The 17678-nt window shown below is 30.1% G+C and overlaps 1 pseudogene; it reads left to right on the forward strand.

Moving 5' to 3' along the window:
- The first annotated feature begins 3453 nt into the window (after positions 1–3453).
- On the forward strand, positions 3454–6192 carry LOC118046305 (uncharacterized; annotated as a pseudogene).
- Positions 6193–17678: the final 11486 nt, after the last annotated feature.

Raw genomic sequence — 17678 nt, forward strand, 5'->3', positions numbered from 1 at the left:
ACAATTAGGGTTACATTTCTCAATTAAAATATAAAGAGTTAATTTTTTTTTTTGAATATACACACACTATTAAAATCTCTCTTGACAATGCAAGAAATAAGCTGAGAAATAGAAGAAAACAAGAGAGAGAAGATTTTGATTGTAAAATACAGAAATGTGTACAATTATTTCTCCTTTTCATCCCTGCTGAAGCTTCCTTTCTTCTCACGTTAACCAACTATTCATAACAATTCCTCTCTGCTTCACAAATTCTTGACCTCAAGAGCTAATTTCAAAGTGGAAATTTCAACTAAAGTTCCCGGTAGAATCTTCATCAACCAAGTTTGACCATGGAATTAGCCCTACTGTATTACCTATGTCCCCTTTCTTCATGATTTTTCAATCCACAATTGCTATAGGATATACCTTAAATGGTCACCAATCTTTCTCTTCAGTGAAGAGACATGAAACACGAAGTGAAATTGGACTCATTCTGGCAACAACTTATATGCTATTTTCCTTATTTCTTCCTGTTTCTAGCCATATCTAGTTGCCTCTATAAATCTATGATCCAATCAAACTTTTTGATTGATTTATTAAATATTCTAATAATACAAATTATTGAACCGGCCTTAAGGGCATATGAATATTACAAAAAAAAAAAAAAACATGTTACAAAGAGGAAAATGCCCTCCTAAGGCCACTTTTAGATTTTTTTAAGTAAAAATATTTAAATATATCATTTTACTATACAAAAAATATGTAAACATAACAAAACCTTTCTTTGCAAGGTCAATATTTTTGAGCTTTTAAGGGTACCAATATTATTTTATTGTGGCAAAATAAATGAAAAAAAAAAACACAAAAAACGCCTAGAAGAAAGGCTAATTTTTTAGCTTTTAAGGGCAACATAGTATTTTTTATTGCACATAAAAAATAATGAACGACTAAATTGTCCCCGATCAATTAACAAATAACATTTGAATCCCTTTGAAAAAGATGATTTTACCCTTGTTGCCAAAAGCAATTGTTAATAAGTGTAGTGAAGGACAAAATGGTCTATACATTGTCTGATTCCACAATGTTTCTCCTCACATGCCACATGATGTGCCTAACTATCAGCCAATACATTAAGAGACAACCTATACTCTTCTACCTGCTCCTTTTCTATCATTATCACATTATTATCTCCTTCTTTTATTTCTAAAAACTCTTCTCCTTCTTCTTTCTCCCTATTTATCATGTTTAAGTTCTTTTTATTATTTTGATGACCTAGTGTAAATTTCTCTCCACACTTGAGACATTAACCTAACCTTCTTCTTTATTCGTATAATATCTTAGGAATACATTTTTTTCCTAAGTAATAAACCGTTTTTCATATGTAAAGTTTTAAAAGAAGGGTTACCTAGTGGTTTACAACTACTAAAAAAAAAAAAAGAAATGCCCTTGGAAATAACTTTATTCATCCTTGCCATTGCCAAATTCGACTTTTCTTACCACATTGCTTGATCAAACACTTTTATAAATGTTATAGGTTTTAATATTTTCAATGTTGGCTTGATGTCATCTCTAATCCCACTAATAAAAATGAAACATAATATGATTATGACAATTAGAGATTGTCATTCATTATTTTTGTAACTTTTATTTTTATGAGTTTATTCCAATCACATGTCATCATGGACTTGATGGGTTCACCAAGGTTGATTTAAACCATTTTTTTGTTATTTTTAATTTCTCCCTTTAATATTAGGTTGGTTGAGAATTGAGTTTTATAATTTTATTCAATTTGCTTTCCACGAGGTTATTCTGATCTCACGACTATGTTATAAATTTGGTGTACTGGTTTGGATAGACTCATATCAATTTCTTTTTTGTTTTTTTTTAATTTCTTCATTTGATGTTTTATTTGTTGGCAATTAAGATTCATATTTTTCTTTTTCTTTTTCTTTTATACAATTATCCTATTCTCATTTAATTTTTTTTTTTAAAAACATTTATATTATTTTTCTAACCTTTTTTTATTTTGCAAAAAACCTTCATGAGCCACCCCTTTATTACAAAAAAACACTAAAAGGCCTTAGTGTTTTCATGTCGCATGTGAGGATAAACATTGTGGATCTAGACAATGTATGGACCATTTTATCCTTCACTACGCTTAATAATTGCTTTGGCAACAAGGGTAAAATCATCTTTTTCAAGGGATCCAAATGCCATTTGTTAAATGATCGGGGACAATTTAGTCGTTCACTGTTTTTTATATGTGCAATAAAAATACTTTGTTGCCCTTAAAAGCTAAAAAAATTAGCCTTTCTTCTAGGCGTTTTTGTGTCTTTTTTTCATTTGTTTGCATAGTAAAATAATATTGGTACCCTTAAAAGCTCAAAAATATTGACCTTGCAAAGAAAGGTTTTGTTGTGTTTACATATTTTTTGTATATTAAAATGATATATTTAATATTTGACTTAAAAAAATCTAAGAGTGGCTTAGGAGGGCATTTTTCTTCTTTGTAACATGTTTTTTTTTGTAATATTCATATGCCCTTAGGGCCGGTTTAATAATTTGTATTATTAAAATATTAATAAATCAATTAAAAAAGTTTGATACATGCACATGTCATTGTGCCGTGTCATTCTAGAAGCACATGAGGAGTATTCTAGTGTCTAGAAACTACCAACTGCCATCTCATCTGACACGTAAGGTGGCAGTAATAGCTGCTGGAGTTACGCATTTGATCAGGTTTGGCAATGATTTAGCAATGATGAATTTTTTTTTCCTCCCTTTCTTGTCTCTCTCCTTGGCCTTGGTATTCATGCCAAACCTTTAAAAATTCAGTTGTGTCTTTCATTTTGTAATTATTTTGTATTTGGTTCATTTTCTTTTGATTTTTATTTCTTTTGATTTTAATGTTTTTTTTTTTTTTAATTTTATCACTCAACATTTAATTTTATTTAATCTTTGTATCCAATCTAGTATTCATTCTTTTGATTGATATTTTTTTTATCCTTAGCATTTCTTTATTTTGTTTTTTTAGATTTTCATTTTTTTTTATTTTTAATTTTGATCCTTTTTTTATTGCTCATTTTCTAGTGTTGGCTTGGTTTTTTTTTTTTTTTCATTTTTTATTTAATTTCAGTTTTTTTTCTAGATCCTTTTTCAACAAATTTAACTTTTAAATCCTGATATCATTTTATATTTGATGAGTTTGTAAAGTTAATTAAACTTGACTTGATTTTTTTTATTTAACGTATTTTTTTAAATTAATTTTTTTATTTTATCATTTGATATTTAATTATTAAATTTTAAATTTAATAATTTTTTTTTTATTTTTTTTATAAAATTATTCTGATCTTATATTTTAATTCATGTGTCAATCAAATTAATCTAAATTGATTTTATTATTGTTTAGATATTTTTATTTATTTTATAGAAAGTTTAACCTTATGCACACCAGCTGTAGTTGTGCACTACAATAAAAGGACAAACAGGCAAAAACAAAGCAAAGCCAACCACAGCAAAAGAAGCGAAAGAAAAACTGTTTCTCAAAGTCTCAGTTTCGTGTCAAGTGAGTGAGTGATGGCAGATCAGAAACCACAAATCTTTGAACTCAACAATGGGACCATGCAGGTCAAAATCACCAATCTGGGTTGCACCATTACCTCCTTGTCTTTACCTGACAAAAATGGTAACCAATTCTTGTGAATGATTGATCGATCAATCTGTTTTGCTTTTTGTTGTTTCTTAAAGTGTTGTTGATTGTTGGGTGCTCTTGAATTTTGTAGGAAATTTGGCTGATGTGGTTCTTGGATTTGACTCTGTGGAGCCATATTTGGTAATTCTAGTCCCTTGATTTTCTGTCATCTGTTGTGATCTAATGCAAAGTTTGGTTCTTTCTTGTATTCATTTATGATTTGACTGGATGATTTCTGCATTCCATGTATGTTTTTTTGATAGTTCATCATCTAAATCTTGTATTCTGGAATTATTATTGATCCTGTCAACTTTGCTTGCAATTCATCACCAAAAAACATTTTTTGTTTGCAAACTTATCTGTTTTTTTTTCCGCCATTTATGTCATTGGTGCGTCAGTTTGTTGCTCGTGTTGTCATTTTGGGGGAATGATAGTATTAATAACCTTTACTAATTTTCGGATTAGTTTTCTTCTTTTCCTGTGTTTATATTTGGTGCCTGAATCCTTTTCTGGGTAAATTTATGCTTGATCAGAATCGTGTTGCACCTTATTTTGGTGCCATTGTGGGTCGAGTGGCGAACAGGATCAAAGATGGGAAGTTCACTCTTAATGGGGTAGATTACACCTTACCCGTCAACAGGCCTCCAAACAGTCTTCATGGTATGCTTGTAATTCCAAATTATTGTGAACTTTGATGCTATTCTGATCAGCCATGTCTGCCAATCAGTCATTTGATTTGTAATTTTATTAGATTAGATTATGTAGTCCTCTATACCATTTTCTTATTTGATTTGGAAAATTTTATTAACATGACAAAATCATTTTTGTTCATGGAAGTTTTATTTGTAACATCCATCAGTAAATGTTACACTAGAAACACTGACTGGATCTGTATGTGAATGGAATTTTAGTAGACATAAGTTTTTATGGAAAAATATGATATCGGCACCACAGTTCTTATATCTGTACAGTATTTGGTGGAAAGAAAACATATTTGGCTGTATGAGACGAATGGTGCAATGGGATAACTAATAACCACTGTTAGACACGATGCATAAGATTTGTGAGTTCGGATTTTCGTCATGGTTGTCTCAGTGGCTAGTCTTCCCCTTGTTTTTCTTCTCTCTCTAATCTACAGATGAAACCGTTCTAGGTCAATTGCACTAGTTGATGTTTTCTAGTCGCTACAACCAATGACATAAATGAATACTTCTAACATTAAGTGTAGAAAAGAATTCCGTGTTTTCTTTGTTTCATCAACTAAGTGGTCTCAGCATTTCTCTCTCTTTCTTTCTGGATGGAACATTTGATTTTAAGTTTGTTCTCTATGTCTCCTTCTGACTGCATTGCTTTTCTTAAGAGTCAGGAAATCTGCATATAGAAAAAATTACATCAGCAATACAACTTCCTCTTCATATAGATTTTAATGTCTAATAGCTATGGTGGGATCGTTTCTTAAGCTTTGTGTTAATTACTGTTTGATTGTCTGGTATCTATAAAATGCCTATTTAAATTGTCGTCTTGCGTAAAACATTTCTCCTACTTTCTCTGCTTTAGGTGGGAATAAAGGTTTTGATATAGTTGTATGGGAGGTAGCAGGGTATAAGAAAGGCGAAAAACCATCCATTACTTTTAAATACCACAGCCGTGATGGAGAGGAAGGTATCCCCTCTCTCTCTCTCTCTCTGGTAATATATTTTTGTTTGTTGTGTGTGTGATATTGATATTTTCTTTTTCTCCTGTAACAGGTTACCCTGGGGATCTTTCTGTAACTGCAACTTACACACTAACTTCAAGCATGACAATGAGACTTGACATGGAAGCAGTGGCTGAGAATAAGGCCACTCCAGTGAGCTTAGCTCAGCATACTTACTGGAACCTAGGTGGCCACAACTCGGGGAACATTCTTGACCAATCAGTTCAGATATGGGGATCTCATGTTACTCCTGTAGACCAGAACATAGTCCCAACAGGTGAAATCATGCCAGTTAAGGGCACTCCTTTTGACTTCACCACCGAAAAGAAGGTTGGTGCTTCAATTCACGAGGTTGGTTTAGGGTATGATCATAACTATGTGCTCGACTGCGGGAAGAAAAGGAAGGTTTGAAGCATGCTGCAAAAGTCAAGGATCCATCTAGTTCAAGGGTCCTTGATTTGTGGACTAACACTCCGGGATGCAGTTTTACACAGCAAACTATGTGAATGGAATTGTTGGCAAAGGAGGTGCTGTTTATGGAAAGCACTCAGGACTATGCTTGGAGACACAGGGATTTCCTAACGCCGTCAACCAACCAAACTTCCCGTCGGTGGTGATTCAACCCGGCGAGAAGTATGAGCACACCATGTTGTTCGAGTTTTCAATCGAGTGAGAAACAATAGCCCGTTGAACGGTAGAAGTCAGAATAAGTAATTAATTACGTTTTACAGACTACAAACGAGTGTGAAACCTGGTGTTTTTCCCATCTAATATATCACCCCAGATAATAAAATGATGAGATTCAAGTCTTCATTTATTTTTTAAACAGGCCTATCAATCATCAATAGCACTTGCGCACAGGCCTTTTATTTTGGCCTCATCAACGGGAAAATAGTTTTACAGGGAAAATCCCGAGCGAGCTTGGCTCACTGCGTCAGGTCTGTGAACCTGTTCTTGCCAAAAGCTATTTGATAGGTTCAATTCCGCCTTTATTCCGGAACCTCTACTGTCTTAGACTTCTAAGTCTATATAGAAACAACTTCGAAAAAATCATTATATAATGAACTACAACTTCGACATCTCTCCAAACAAATGATTCTACAGTTGTCTGTCAACAATCTGTCCGGTATGGTTCCTCGACAACACTATAAAATCTCATCGAATATATTTTTTTGTACTCAGTGAATTGATTGGTATCCTCTCACTTGATTTGGGCTTCACCCTTCCCAGAAAGCAATACTATATCCTCAGCAAATGCCTTCGGACTTGTTCAACTTGATATAGGAGCCCATGTTTTGAAAGGACCTGTGCAAAAGAATTCTAAGAGAACTACAAAATCTTCAAGATATTGGAAATTCAAGAAGCTTGAAAGTCTTGCTTACCACAGAAACTTTCGCACAGGGAGTATACGTGATTCTATTTGAGAAATTTCCAATTTAAGAGTTCTTCTATACGGAAATGAAGAAAGTCTGTAGGAGGTTTTCGCACAGAAAATTTTGGAAGCACGAGTCAGTTACAAGATCTCACCTTTGCTGCAGATTTTCTTGGGGGAACCATTCCTATTTCATTGGCTAATTGCACTAAGCTAGAAGTATTGAAGCTTTCAAATAATCACATTGGTGGTGTTATAACCGAAAAGATTGTCGGGCTTCCTCTTCTAACTATGTTTTCTTTAGCTCCAAACTATGTCATTGGATTATCCAATGTGGTGATCAGATTAACTTTCTTTGAAACAAAAAAATATATTTAAGTGTTCATAATATATTTTTTAATAGAAAATATCATAGTTAACTTTGTGTGATATAAGTTTAAAAATAATCTAGATGATTATTAAAAATATAATTTAATTAAAATAAATTTAAAATGATTTTTTTATATATAATTTGTGAGGAGAGAAACAATGAATTCTACTCATTAATTGATTTATATTAATAATTTAATAGGATCATTGCAGGCCCAATGTGATAATTCCTAATAAATCCTGGTCATCAATTACAAAAAAAAACAACCACTACTTAGTCTTCATTAATATTTGCATTAATACAGCTTCGTTTACCAATAACAAAGTTTCTTATTCTTCTATTTCAGGACCATTAACCTTCGACAACAATACTATTATGTTTAATTAGTTCCTTTTGTTTTTTTGTTTCAAAAATAATTTTTTAAAAAATTTAATTTTTATTTTATTTTTTTCTTTGCTTCAAATTAATAATTTTTTTAATGTTTTTAGATCATTTTGATGTCAAAAATAATTTTTTAAAAAAATAAAAAAATATTATTTTAATATATTTTCGAGTAAAAAAACATTTTGAAAAACAACTACAATCACACTCCTAAACATATTCTAAAGAAAACTTCTGTTTCACAAAAGCAATAAAAAACTTTAACAACTCTGAATATTTCATGTAATCTTTTGCACAAATTTCTAACTATTTTGTTCAAAATTGATGGTTGTAGATATGTTTATATGCTAATTACGAGATTTTTCTTATCTAACAATTTGCTTCCTTTTTCTTGGAATGTAAAAAGGTCTTAAGAAGAAATGTTGAAAATTTTGAGAAGTTAGGGTAGTTGCAAAGTATACAAAAGAACTATGTAAGAACACCATGCAAAAATGTTATGCAGATTCGAATTCATTCCTATTTTTTGTTGATAAGTATGAGTAATTATCTCCAAGTTGGTTCTCTAATATTCAAGCTCTTATTTAATCTCTACCACTAGCTGTAGAGATATACTAGAATTACTAGAATTCCTGTAAACATGTGATTGTATCTTAATAGCTATAGGTTTTCATATAGTTAGTCAATCAGTCCTAAACTATAGGATCTAAAAAGGGCTTTGTAAAATGGCTAATTATGTCGTGCTAGTAACAGAGAAAAACAACAAATTCTTCTCTTCATAAACTTTGCATTTTTCACCTTTTTGAAGTGAGAAAGGAGGGTTGGCAACCAATTCAATGATCGAATCCTTTCCCATGGATCCAAATAAAATAGACAACCCCCTTTAAAAGAAGCCCAAAAAACCCCACGAGCTTGGGCACACTCCCTAAACCCAACACTCACCAAAATTTGTGATTTCAGATTCTATATGAGTTCCTCGGTATTTTATATTGATCTAATATGTATTATTTTAAGTAGAATATAACCCAAAATATCATAAAAATAAAATTACATTTTAGCTCCTCATTTCCATAGAAGAATAAGATTTATGGGCAATAAATACACCATGAATTCGTTAAGTCAAAGGTTCGTAATTTCTTCATTCTTAACATTTTCAGCATGCATATTTTAGAGTATATCTCTCGAAATTACCATTGCAATTTTTCTCTTTACAAAGTTACTGATTTTATTATCGGAGAGTTTCTATGTACATCAAAAGAAATATTTTATAAGTACTAGCTATCAGTCACGTGGCTGACTAGGCACCACTTACTACTACCACAGTTATTGGTCATCTATCTTACGAGACATCAAATGCAAAGACTTTCCATATCAAGTCACGATATACATTGACTATGGAGAATGAATCAAATTGCTTGAACTAAGAGATCAACCAATTATCCAATACATCAATTTTATTCCTATGCTAGAAATAACAACAATCATAATAAAATTGGCCTATAAAAAACAACAACTAACAATTGAGGATGTCAACAACTGATGACTCATTTTGTCTGTTCATAATGTTGAGAACTACATCATACTAAGATGCCTGGTTGATAAAAGTGAAAAAACTAAGCAAATACTGTGGAAGGATTATCATTGATGTGTATGTTGTCGAGAAAAAAATAGGTATTGATGAACCCAAATTTAAGGTCCTAAACCCCCCCCCCCCATAAAAGAATCTCTTTTGGGCTCAGCTAAGGGAAGGATTGAGCCTTCCTTGGACACATCTATATTTTATATTCTATTCTCCCTACACCTATTAGGTATATAAAATACCTCCAAGGACCGACTATATTTCTAACGATATTAATGCTATGCAATAGATAACATGCAAAATTCTTTTTGAGAGCCCACTATATTTCCATCCACATTAATATAAATGTCATGAATATTTCTTCTCATTAATACATGTTAGAGATATTTCTATCAACATTAATACATATATCATAAATATTTTTCCTCTTTAATACTATCAGGACAATATTACACTTTAGCCCTTCATCTCCATAAAAAGACTCATAGATTATAAATAGACTATAAATACTTAAACAAAGGGTTTAAAATCTCTATTCTCTATTGCATGTTTATTTTCAGAGTATTTCTTTGTAATATTATTATATTTTCTCTCAAAAAGTCACTGACTTAACTATTAGAGAGTCCCAAAATTCATCAAAAGAGATCTTTTTGCAGATATAGACTCATAGACCTTATGCTATCTCCAGGGATAATCTAAAATCTCTCATTCTCAGGTTTAATTTATTTCTAGTAGGGGGCTATTACATCCCATGTCATCACTAAGAAGGCCACACTCTTAAAAAAAATACAATAACTCTCTAAGAAAGGAACTGACTTGGTCTATTTAGTGCAATAACATCATCCTTATTGGGTTCCTAATGCATGCGAAAGCTAAAGATAACACTTCAACAAAGAAAATAGAATTATTTTATAGGTGAAAAGGGTTGTAAATATGAGCTTTAAATTTGCAAGTTTATGAAAATAGTAAGAAATCAAAAAATGATTCAAAAAATCATAAAAAATTGCCAAAATTAGGGCCATATTGCAAGATTTTGAATATCAAAGATCTGACGGTTTACATAGCGATGCAGTGGCTACTATAAAAAATATAACCTCTATAATCTCCTATAAAATATAAGTGCAATCTAATGATCAAATCAAAGTTATGACCATTTTAAACTATTTTCTAGTCTGGTGCGACTAGACTTCTTCTTGGATTTAGACCTATCTCAGTGGTTCATATATGCACTTAGAAATTATCTAAGTATATGCTTCTCTTCTATGGATTTCTTCACCTATTAGAAAAAGTTTCTAAGAATGGGTTTTCTCATGGTTTACCTCTATATACTTAGAGGTGCCCTTTTCAAGTATGGTGCATACCCCTGCACCCTAATATTTATCCAAGGTTTTCACCTCACTTCTTATAAAAAAAAAATATTGACAACCTCATCGTATCGGGTATTTTTATAAGTTTTTGTGTATAAATATAACAAAGACTTAGAAGGCTCCTGATGAACCCAAATTCAAAGACCAAAACCCCCCTAAAAAAACCTGTATTGGGCTTAGTTAAGGGAAAGATTTAACCTCCATTTGGCTCAGCTACATTTTGAATTCTACTCTCCCTACATCTATTATGTATAAAAGTTCTTCAAGGACTCGTTATATTTCCATCAATATTAATGTTTTGTAAGAGATAATGTATAAAAGTTTTTTTAAGGGCCTAGCATATTTTCATCAATATTAATACATGTATCAACGATATTTTTCCTCATTAATACTCATTTTAGAGATATTTCTATCAATATTAATATATATGTTAGAGATATTTTTCCTCTTTAATACTATCATGATGATATTACATTTTAATCTCTTCTTTCCATAAAAAAACTCATGAGGTATAAATAGACCATAAATCCTTAAATAAAGGTTTGGAATTTCTTTTATCTATTGCAAATTTATTTTCAGAGTATCTCTATGTAATATTATTATATTTTCCCTTAATTGACTTAACCATAAAAAATGTCTCCAAAATCATCATAAAGAATGTTTTTGTAGGTATAAGGTATCAGCCAATCACCTTGGTTATGGAGAATGTAATAGATTTTTAGAATAAAAAAAATTAACCAATTATCCAAGACAAAAGCCTTTCTCTCAAGCTACTTAGATTTTTTAAAACATTATCATGTATAATATATAGCTTGTAAGAAAGAAAAACAAAAGATACAAACTGGAGGATTGGGATCAAATTACTTTGCCTAGAAATATTTAAGCGGGCAAGGGGATCATAATATCTTAGGTGAATGGAATGTTGTACTTCAAAATACTTTGTGATTAGTAAGGTAATTAAGGAGAGAAAAACATTTCTTTGTTTATTTTTATATATAAATATATAGCTTCATTATTATTTAAATGTACTAATATATCTTTTGATTTTGATTTTAATGTTGTGTTGTAGGAAAATCTGGCATATCAATGTGGAATCATAATAATTATTATATGACAGATAGGTGGTTGTTTCATTTGAATTTAGTTTACTTTCATATTTTTTTGTGAAATAATTTATTTTAATTACTTTTTTTTTATTCATATAAGTATGGAATAGTTTCCCAAGTTTTGGTTATGAATAAAAAATCCTAGTATTTTTATTCTTCAATTCTTTAAGGATAAAAGTCTAGTTTCATTATGGTTATAGAAGGTTTTATATGTATATATATACATAAACCTTATAACACCTCTATCGACAAAGAAACCTAACTAGCACCCAAAATTAATGAAGAAACAAAGATAATAATCACAATCTCATAATTAGGACTTCAAAACAAAGAAATTTTCTTTTTCATTGTTCAATATATACAAAATTAATGTCGATCCTACAAGATTGTGTCATGTGAATTTTTTTATTAGTTATTTCCCTTTTCAAAAAAAAAAATATTTTTATTTTTATGCATACGACCAAATCCAAAAAAATTTCCAAGCATATTTTCATTAAAAGATTGCATCTTTCTCATGTTTTGAAAATCTAAAAAAAAAAAAAGGATATCATAACTAGTTTATAATCATCCATTAGAGTTTGGCCAAAATATCAAAAACCTTTTTCCAAATTTTTTTTCTAGAGTCCAAATATAAACTTTAATATCTGTGGGGTATAAAATTACACGATAAAGTACACCTTTAGGTATTAAAGATGTAAGGTGTAAAAATACACTTTAGAACAGTTAGGATTTAACCCGATAAGGTATAGACTCTCTCATGAAGAGAAATCTGCCTTGAACCTTAGAAAAGACCAATAAATAGAAACCTGACTTAAAAAAAAAAACAATCAAATAACAATGTAACTTACCTGAGGTAGGGTACACTAGGGGTAATGCGTCTTCTCTCTGGACAACCAGTCCCTTACTCAAACTCTTGCAGACCATAGGTTCTTAGTGACCATAATACAAGGTGGCGACTCCTAAACATTAATCATAATTTTATAATTAGATCCAAAACCCTTTCCAACACACAACACCTCGCACAAGAGGCACGACAATGAGCCTCCGTCGTCACCAGACGATGTCGCATTTGCTCTCGCACACCCTGCGCATATACAACCTCAATCTATGTAGAAAATAATCTCTTTCCAATAAAAAAAAATATGAAGCTTTTGTTATTGGTAAGCATATCTCTCTTTTAATAGATAAAAGTAATATAAATGATTCAAAATGAACCATCCATCACAAGCTTTAAGCCTTTTGAACAGAACTGAAACCCAATTTAGTTGAATTTAGTTGTAGTTCAGTCAAATAAGGTCGTATGGCGTAATTCTTTCCATTTCTCCATTGAATTTTACATATATTCATAGAGAAAATAACTATGCAACATACTATTTGGCCAAGCATATAGTTCATAGAGAAGCTAATTATTCATCCTTCATATAATTATATTTTGCTTGATTTGTGTGATTTTAGAAAGTTAATAAAAAGATTAGTTAAATTTGCAAGGTTCATGTTTAGATAGTAAGTTTTCTGGCTTTATCTTTGTTACTTTTCTTCTCACATTTAGAGGGTGTTTAGGAATGTGGCAGCGGTTGTTTTTTAGAATGTTTTTTGCTTGGAAAATCATCAAAATTTATTTTTCTATTGTTTAAAATTTATTTTTAACATGAGTACATCAAAAAGATTTAAAAACACTAGAAAAGTTAATTTGAAGCAAAAAAAATTTAAATTTTGATAAAAAAAAAGAGTTGAAACTCACTTTCAAACACCCCCTTAGCCATTGTCTTAATGGCTCTAAATCAATTGCTTAATAAAAAATCTCGTCTTTCATATATACAAAAGAAAAGGAAGAAGAAGAGATACATGTATATAAATGCTAAAAGAGAAGATTATTTCTTCAGAATTTCAAATTAAATAACTGAAAAAGAGACTTAGGTAAAATGAATAAGAAACACACCTAAATTTAATTGAGGAAGTAATGGATGTCTGTGTTATGATGAATATAAAAGATGTTCATTTCAACTTAAGCATATTTCCTGATAATATAAGAGCATCAAAATCTCATAAATATTAAACCTTATTCAATCAGCTACCAATATTGCATATACCATAAGTAAAATCAAATCATATCTTCATCACTTTCAACAATAACTTCCATGGTTGCATGTAGTGACTTATGAAGGTATCCTTTTGTTATATTGATGCATGATAATTTTTCTCAAATATGCAACCACCCTTATATTAATATTTATAACTTTCAACTCTACTATTGGATCAAACTAATTTTTTTTTTTAGAATATTTCAATAATATTTTTCACATAGGGTATAAATTTCATAACAATCTTACATTGGTAAAGACTTATACAACACTAAATTAGCAGTATAAAAAATTCAGAATGGACCATTCATCACGAGCTTTAAAGCCTTTTAAATAGAACTCAAACCCAATTAGTTATAGTTAAATCAAATATGGTCGTATGGTTTAATTCTATCCAATTCTCTATTACCTAGATAGCCATCTAGTGAAACTTTAATTATTATTTTTTGAATGAAACTAAACTGGACTATTAAATTCATTTTTTTTTAGTTATAATTCAATCAAGAATGGTTTTATTGCTTAATTCTTTCCATCTCTATTTACTAGATATCTTTGTAGGGCTTGATGAGAATCTGCTTAGTTGGTGTTTTTCATTTAGTAAACACTTGCATCCCAAATATAAAAAAATCCAAAGAAATTTAAACTTTTTTGTTAAACGGGTCATCTGACTCTTTGGATGATTATGATTTTTCAGGCTGCTAGATTTTCTTGGACGATTTAAGGTATTTTATAAATACATGCTATGCAATTTTTTTTTTTTGATATAATGAAAAATAAAAGCTCTTATCTCCTTTGGATGTAGATATATTGTCGAACCACATTAAATCTTGTGTTCTTTCTAGTTTTTCTTTAATTGCAATATTCATCAATAATTGTTGCAGGTTTTTCACAATGTTTTTTTTAAGAAAATAAGCACAATTTATGGTTTATTATATAACCTTAAGATAACGTTGAATATTGTCCTAGAACAGAAGAAATAAAGACAATAAAAAAAAATGTGTTTGGTTGAACAAACAAATACAAAAATATAAAAATAAATTTGTCTTTGAGATTCGAGTTTTGCCCTAGATTAACCCCTAAGTTGAGTTTTAAAATTATAATAATAATTATTTTTATTCTTACATGTCATTGTTGAATAATTTTGGAATTGAGAATTTTTTACAATAATCTTTTAAAAATAAAAAATAATAAATATTATTTCTAAAAACATCCTTCCTATACTTCTAATTTTGAAAGTATAGAAATTCACTTTGTAATTTTTCTCTCTTTCCTTCCCCTTTCTCTCCACTGTGCCTTCGGCCACCATTATTTCTACCACCGTCGTTTCATCACCGTCTCCACTACCAGCGGTCACCTGAACTCCTCACCAATCGGGCACCAAGCAGCCTTCGCGGCTCTCTCTCTTTTTTCCTTCCAACCTTTCTCTCTCCTCTGCAAACCTTTTTCTTCTTCCTCCATCAGCCGAATCCGGTGTTTTGGGTGTTTGGCATATTGAGATTTGTTAATTTAATTGGGTTTTAATTCGTTGGAGATTTGATTAAGAAGAGAATAGGATTTGATGTTGTTTTCTACGGAACTCATGGGAGTCCCACTTGATAAATCTTGCTATGTTTGAAGTATTGATTTTGCTGAAGTAATTTTCAATTTTGATGAAACTTGCAAGTTTTCGAATGTTAGTGTTCTTTTATCGGCTGGGAATGCTGAATTGATTTTGTTCGTTGGTATGCATTTTGAATGTGTGTCTCTTACTGTTTTATTAGGTTTCAGGTGTTATTAGGGTGGAATATCCTTGCCCGTTTCTCAGATTTATTAGCTTACGTAATGGAAGTTAAGTGTCTCTAGTTTTCTTCTAAATACCAACTATTGCCCAAGCTAGGTCCAGTGGATCGACTTATTTAATTGCTTTGATGCATTACATTAGTTAATCCAATAGCTGTCCTTAGGCTGATTTGCAATCTATGGTTCAGTTGTCATTCAACTTTACATGTTCAAAGGAGGTTCTGTGTTCTTTTGTATAATGTTTACATGTCTTATTTTCAGCTTGATTATCTTTTCTAGAATCGTAGTCTTCTTTTCATTTGATTTTTGAACAAAATTTCTTGTCCGAGGGTATATTTTCTGCTTCTGACCATAGCTTGTGGTCTAGTTTCTAAATGCAATCTGCTTTATCATGGAGTCTTGAAGACAACTCAAGTCTTCCATAGCTTGTATTTTCATGATCATGAATTTAATTTTCTAATTGTAATTTGGCGATTGCTTATGGTGCTTGGTTTTTTACCTGTTAATAAACGTGTTGCCAATCTCCAAATTCAGTGGGTTTTTTCATCTAATTATGTAATCTTAGATGGCATAAGCCATCTGACCTTGCATGGCCAGGTACCATTTAATGATCTGGTGGCAATTTGATGCAGTTTTCTGAAGGTTCACTCGTGCATTCATCGTTCGTTATTCCTTGGTATCGAAATCCACACCAGGGGAATCTGATTTGCAGAGGATTTCTGTGAGTCCTTCCTGGCCCTGATGAGCTATTATAATCTCTTGTTTTTCCCTTGTACTGATAAAATGGTGTCTTCTAATCAGTTAATAGTAAAAAGGGCAAAACTACGAGTTCCCTATTATATTATTATACATTATTATCATTATACATGCATCTAAATGGACAGGAGAAATCACTGTTTTTCCACATTCAATTGTAATTCACAGTAAATTTTTTTTTTCATTTTTTTCTTTGTTTTTTTGCATTTGTTTTTCCAACTTTCCCTTTTTTTATTTTGTTTTTTTTTTTTCCAAAATTACTTTCTTTTTTAAACTTTTCTCTTGTTTTTTTTTTTTTTGCATTTATTTTTCTTTTTTTTTTTTCAAATTTTTTTTTTTTACTTATTAAATTTTGAGCTAGTTAAAAATTTTGCTTTGTAATTTTTTTCTTTAAAATATTGTGGATTGCTGTGGTGTTTTCCCACATAGTTTTTTATATTTTATTTTTTAAAATTATATTTTTCGATTTTATTTCTTTTTAATATTGAACTGATTGATAATTTAGTTTTGCAATTTTTTTTCTTTAAAACATTGCTGATTGCTACAGTGCTTCTCCACATGGTTTTTTTATGATTTTCTTCAAAATTATCTTTTTTATTTTATTTTTTAATATTAAGCTGGTTAAAAATTACAATTACAATATGTGAGGAAATCACTATAACTTTCCTAACAAATTACTATGAATTTGCTACAGTGTTTTTTTTCCACATGGTTTTTTTTTTTTTTGTTATGTTTTTCTCTAAAATTATCTTTGTTAATTTTTTTTTAATAATAAGCTGGTTAAGAATTACAATTACAAGTAAATACAAGTTTTTCCTCTCAAAACACTATGGATTGATACAATTTTTCCTCACTTGATTTTTTTCCAGTTTCTTTTGTGTTTTTTTGTAATATTTTTTTTTCAAAATTATCTTCGTCAATTTTTTTTTTTTAATATTGAGTTGGTTAGAATTTAACTTTGTAATAAAGCCTAATAATGTGGGGAAAATACTATAATTTTCCTCACAAAACATTATGAATTGTTACAGTGTCTCTCCACAAGGTTTTTTTTTTCTTATAATTTTTTTTCAAATTATCTTTGCCAATTTTATTTTTTTAATATTGAGTTGTTTGAGAATTACAATTACAAGTCATTACAAATAAGGCTAAATCATATGGGGAAGCACTGTAGCTTTGACCACAAAACACTGTGAATTGCTATAGTGTTTCCAACATGATTTTTTTTCTCTTTTTTGGTGTTTTTTTTTGTTATTTTTTTTTTCTAAAATGGTCTCTGCCGATTTTTTTTTTAAATATTGAGCTGATTAAGAATTTAGCTTTGTAATTTTTTTTTTAAAACACTGTGAATTGTTGTAATGTTTTCTTCCCATATGATTTTTTTATGATTCTTTCCAAAATTATCTTTGTTGATTTTTTTTTAATATTAAGTTGGTTAAAAATTATAATTATAATAAAATTAAATCATATGAGGAAAGCGTTGTAGTTTTTCTCACAAAACACTATGAATTGCTACAATATTTCTCT

This window comes from Populus alba, chromosome 12 (assembly GCF_005239225.2).
Source record: "Populus alba chromosome 12, ASM523922v2, whole genome shotgun sequence".
In the NCBI taxonomy this organism is placed as follows: Eukaryota; Viridiplantae; Streptophyta; class Magnoliopsida; order Malpighiales; family Salicaceae; genus Populus; species Populus alba.